The sequence below is a fragment of the Centropristis striata genome, chromosome 17 (genome assembly GCF_030273125.1).
Source record: "Centropristis striata isolate RG_2023a ecotype Rhode Island chromosome 17, C.striata_1.0, whole genome shotgun sequence".
NCBI lineage: Eukaryota > Metazoa > Chordata > Actinopteri > Perciformes > Serranidae > Centropristis > Centropristis striata.
In genome coordinates, this window is record NC_081533.1 from 1,521,108 (window position 1) to 1,527,299 (window position 6,192).

Genomic DNA, 6,192 nt, shown 5'->3' on the forward strand with positions numbered 1-6,192 from the left:
AATCAACACGCTGTATGCTCAGCTGGGACTGCATGAGAGGCGTTCATGGTCAAAGTGTTCCAGCAGCCTGCAGCAGCTGGTATCTTCTCACCTGCACACAGATCATATCGGCTCATCTGAGGCCAAACTAGAACACGTCATCCCAAACAGGATCCTTGGAGTCTGGAGAGGATATAAGGCGGGCCGACTGGACCTCTGCACCTTTGTGAAGACGTTTGAACTGAACAATGAGGGCTGTTGGTTTGCTGCTGCTGCTGCTGGCTCTGTGTGGGTCAGGAGCTCAGGGGGAGCTTCAGGAGACGGAGACCACAAAGACAACCACACCTGACATCTGGGCGGAGGTGAGGGCTCTGAGAGACATGGTGGTGGAGCTCAAGGTGGAGCTGAGGAACGTTCAGGCCGCAGTGACGGACAGTGAGAGCCAGGTGGAGGAACTGAAAGCTGAGCTGATGGTGACCAACGTGTACGTGGAGCTGCTGCAGAGAGAGAACTCAGGTACACACTGATTACTCTCCATGTTGTCTTTAACCCTCTGAGGCACAACATGGTCTACAGTGACCCACAGAGTTTTTATGTTCCATATCTTTGCAATAAATTATTTTCATCATTCACTATTCCAGGTTTTCCTCAATTAGTTTGTTTTGATCGTCATACATCCTAATTTTATGTTTTCCTTTCTTCATTTTTTAATAAAATCCCTTTTTGTGTCACTACTCTTCTAATGCACAACATGGGTCAAAATGACCCATATCCATTCTTTTAGCCAAGTAGCTTGCTAAGCTAACTACTTAGCTAACTTCTTGGCTGAGTAGTTAGCAAAGTAGCTTGCTAAGCTAACTATTTAGCTAACTTCTTGGCTGAGGAGTTAGCAAAGTAGCTTGCTAAGCTAACTAATAGGCTAACTTCTTGGCTGAGTGGTTAGAAAAGTAGCTTGCTAAGCTAACTACTTAGCTAACTTCTTGGCTGAGTAGTTAGCAAAGTAGCTTGCTAAGCTAACTATTTAGCTAACTTCTTGGCTGAGGAGTTAGCAAAGTAGCTTGCTAAGCTAACTAATAGGCTAACTTCTTGGCTGAGTGGTTAGAAAAGTAGCTTGCTAAGCTAACTACTTAGCTAACTTCTTGGCTAAGTATTATAATGAATGAATGTGGGTCATTTTTGCACGTTACATAACGCACGTTGTGTATTAGAAGGGGGGTCAATATGTGCATCAAAGGGTTAAGTTGTCATGGATATTTACAACAGTTTTCAGTGTAATTATTTATTTATTTTAGATAAAATGAGGGTCAAACTAGTGTAAATAATGTGTTGTGCATGTTAACAGCGTGCTGCTCTGTAATTCACTGTCATTGCATCAACTCCAGAGCTGCAGACCAGACTGAGCAGCAGTGAGTCCAGGATCGAGACTCTGGAGAGAGAAAATACAGGTGATGAAGTGTGTCAGTGCACTGAAATCTATATGAAGATGGACATGGATATATCTATGTTACACTGTTGTCATGTAATAATTCACAAACAAAATCAAACTTCTCTTTTTCAGTCCAAGCTGCAGACCTGAAGTCTCTGGAAACTCGACTGACTGCCACCGAGAGTAAAACAAGTCACCTAGAAACAGAGAACGCAGGTATTTCACTGACAAACATCGTGTTTTTTGTTGTTGCTGTTTTAACCACAATATTTAAAGCTGTTAAAGGTTTCATATACGAAAAAGGTTGGGACACTGTAGAAAAGAAAAAAAAACAAAGAAATTTAGAGAAACAAAAGTTTATCAGTTTGAACATTTTCTGTCTTTTTTTCTTTATTGAATATATTTCACAAAGGATCAGTAAATGATCGCTCTGTTTTATTTTAGACAACGCCACAACTTTTATAGTGTCATGGATATTTACAGCAGTCGTCAGTGTGTTTCTGAGGTAAAATGAGGGTCAAACTAGTGTAAATAATGTGCTGTGCATGTTAACAGCATGCTGCTCTGTAATTCACTGTCATTGCATCAACTCCAGAGCTGCAGACCAGACTGAGCAGCAGCGAGTCCAGGATCGACACGCTGGAGAGAGAAAATACAGGTGATGAAGTGTGTCAGTGCTCTGATGAACTTACAATAAATATGAACAACAAATCAAACTTCTTCTGTTTTTCAGTCCAAGCTGCAGACCTGATGTCTTTGGAAACTCGACTGACTGCCACCGAGAGCAAAACAACTCACCTAGAAACAGAGAATGCAGGTATTTCACTGACAAATATGACCACTATCTTTTCTGTTTTTTTCTAGTTGATGAAATTGTCGAGGAGGCTCCTTCTGTCAATACAGAGTCCGTAGATATCAATGGTTTGTTTGTTTTGAGCAAGTTTTTTGTTGTCTTTTAAAAGTATTCATTCTCTATTGTTGGTATAACCAAACATTGCTAGATCTCCATCATTTTTTCTCTGTTTCTGATTGATGCATTGCTCTCAAGCTGTTTTGGGACCTCTGGCCCTCATTTCTCAAACGATCGTAGAAACCAGCTCAGATCTGAGTATATATTTGGTCTTCCGACAGGGTTCACATGGGATTTATCAAAGATCGTATCTTTCCAATCACAGCGTGAGAATGATCGGCTGTTGATAAATGTGGCGGCTCGAAAGAAGCGTCATTTAAATAACACACCCTAATATATATATGTATATAAAAATATACAAGTCTCTAGAAAAACTAAGTTGTGATCTGATCGTCCAATTGGGGACAAGGCAGTAGCTCTGTAAGCTTGTACGACACTAGAATACAGCAGATCAAGGGTTTAATTTTCTCTGGTGGGACAATTATCGAACTGTGTAAATCCAGTCAGGTGACAGTTGAGGGAAACATGATTGAAGTCTCCTGATATTATCAAGAATGCTTCTGGGTGTTTAGTCTGTATCCTAGCAACGAGGTCATGTGGAACTTCACATGGAACTTCAGCAGTTGCCTTGGGTGGAATGTACACAAGTATTGTTATGATATGACTGAACTCTCTTGGTACATAATATGGTATCATACTAACTGCCAATAATTCAATGTCTGGACAGCACATCTTCTCCTTGACAGTAACATGTGCAGGACTGCACCATCTCTGGTTCACAAATAAAGCCCCCACCTTTCTTCTTGCCACTAGCTTTAGCATCTCTGTCTGATCTTATGAGAGTGAAGCCAAGTAGATCCACGTTGGATTCTGAGATGTTTTGATTCAACCATGTTTCAGTAAAACACAAGAGACTACACTCACGGTATACTTTCTGAGTCTTCACCAGTATCTCCAGTTCATCAGTCTTGTTGGGCAGAGAGTTGATGTTTCCCATGATGACTGACGGCAGAAAAGACTTATATCTCCATTTCCGAACCTTAACTTTAGCACCAGCACGGCAACCACGAAAAAACACCTCTTCAACTCAGCTGGAATAGGGTGATGGTGTCCTCCAGACTTGCGCCGTTTCAATGAAAAAAGCTCCTCTCTTGAATAAACTCTTCTCTCCACAGAAGCATCCATCAAAAATATTATGAAAATACATAAAAACTTAGCAAATTTGTGCAAAATCAGAGAGCTACCAAACTTTGCTGCTCCTCCATGAAGCGCATTCCACATTCAGCATCTAGCGTTCTCTGGTATGGTTTAATCTCTCCTTTGGGTCGTTTACTGAGGTTTCAGGTACATTCATGAGTGTTCATTAATACACTGACTTTGTTCTGTTCTCAGAGAGGAAGGTGGCCTTTTATACAGCTCTGACTAATGACGGATATGTTGGACCATTCAACACAGACATCACACTGAAATACAGCAGAGTCTTCACCAACATCAGCGATGCTTACAATCCATCTACAGGTAATTTACTGCAGCTCACAACATGTTTACTCATGTTAATCTACATTTGTTACAGTTTTTCATTTTCTGCTCTGTAGGTTTCTTCACAGCTCCAGTCAGAGGGGTCTACTACTTCCAGTTCACTATGAGTGGTTCCCGAACAGGTTGGATGGGTGTCTATGTGTACAAGAACAACCAGAGGATCATGTATAATCATGAGTATAAGGAAGAGGCAGATTATGAATACATGACTAACTCTGTTGTCTTGGAGCTGATGGCAAGAGATGAAATCCACCTCGTTCTCCCATCAGGCTATTCTCTCTATGACAATTCAAACAACCAGAACACCTTCAGTGGCTCCCTCCTCTTCACACTGTGAGGATCCTTCAGCTGCTGTCTGACTCCTTATTGGCTACACTGTGATTTACTGCATGTACCAAATAATGAGATTCTGCATCTGACTTCTCTGTTGTGTCATCACATGAAAGCAACATTGAAATAAATCTGTGAAGCATTCAGAAAACAATGTTTAATCCCTGTGATTTCTTCACTTTGTTCTCCCTGACGGTTCCTCTCCTCATTCTCTGTCTCCCTCTACCTCTTCTGTGTATGCTGGAGAAATTCTTCCGGAGGTGTGATTAAAGACCCTGCAGACAGACAGGGGCCTCCGCCAGACGTTCCCAGTTCACCCTCACTAAACGTTTAGGGTTGCCAGGTGTGTTTCGGTGTGTTTTTGTGTGTTTTGGGTGTGTTTTTATGTCTTTTTTTGTGTTTTTTGTTATTTTGTGTTTTTTGTCATTTTTTGTTTTTTTAATGTGTTTTGTGTGTGTGTTTTTTGTCATTTTGTGTTTGTTTTTTGTGTTTTTTGTGTTTTTTTGTGTCTTTTATCATTTTGTGTTTTTTGGAATTTTTTGTGTGTTTTTATGTGTGTTTTTATGTGTTTTTGTGTGTTTTTATGTGTTTTTTATGTGTGTTTCTTGTCATTTTGTGTTTGTTTTTTTGTGGGTTTTTATGTGTGTGTTTTTTTGTCATTTTTTGTGTGTTTTTGGTGTTTTTTTTGTGTTCAAAATGTTGATCCAGTAAGTCAAAATGAAAGAATGATCAGGTCATAAAGGTGAGGTTGTGCTGGGAAAAAAATGACGAGTGGTTTATACAGGCAGAATGAAAAGAAGTCAAAATAGCCTCAAACTCCAAAGGGTTAAACACTATAGAAGAACCCATAGCATGGTCTATATGTTGGTCTGATGGGGTCCACTGTGTTTATTTGCACCACCCACCACCAGATGGCAGCATTTCACAAAACTGTGAGAAAGCCAGTAATATGAATGTGAGAGTAACAACTGGAATCAAAACGCAATTATAAGAACTAAGACTTTTCATTAAATATGTGTTTCACAGCTGGAACTGCATGAAGGCCTTTAACCAGGTAAAAGTCTCATTGAGATTAAAAAAAAATCTCTTTTGCAAGAAAGACCTGGCCAAGAAAGCAGCATAAAACGAGACAAAAGAGAACAAAAGAGGACCCAGGATCGAGCCCTGGGACACACCTTTGTGTTCTCGACAATAAGTAATTGGTTCCTCTCCTCTTCTTGTTTTTTCATGTCTCCTTGTCTCTCTTTCCCTTCCTCATTTCCTCTCCTTGTTTCCTCTCCTCTCTTTATATATATCTCCTTTATTTAACCAGGTAAAAATCTAATTGAGATTAAAAAAATCTCTTTCCTCAATGAGACCTGGCCAAGAAAGCAGCATAAACAGAGACAAGTTACAATATTTATACACAGTTATCACAAACATTACATACAAATACAGCATCACAACAACAGTGAAGATAATGTGTGTGTGCTGATTAATGTCTCCCTCTGATCAAAAGGAAACTCATTTACATTGACAGACAGATTACTCACTGAGTGAAAGGAGTCTCACATGTTAATCCATTATCAGTGCCCACACAAGAAATGTGTCAGAAATGAAAAATGTCTGTAGATTTTTCGGTCAAAAACTGCTAAACCATGACAATACAGCACGTAAAATGATAAATGGGTTAATTCAGTTTCAGTAACAATGAAACACCATAACATTTATCAATATTATCAATACATTTATCCACTGTAAAATACTCTGGCACCATGTTTGTAGCAAAGATATACTGTAATATATATACAAGCCATCATTTTTGCATTTATTTTTTGTAAAACTACTTTTTCTCACTGTTAATTGTACTAAACACCATATCTCTAACAGAAATATACTGTAATATTTAATGGTAAAATAATTTATGCAGCATTTATAAAGTATTTTCTTGTCAGTTATATGGCAGAACAGCGTTTCTTTTGATGGAAACACTTTTTATTTTTTATGGTAAAATATGGAATAAAATGCA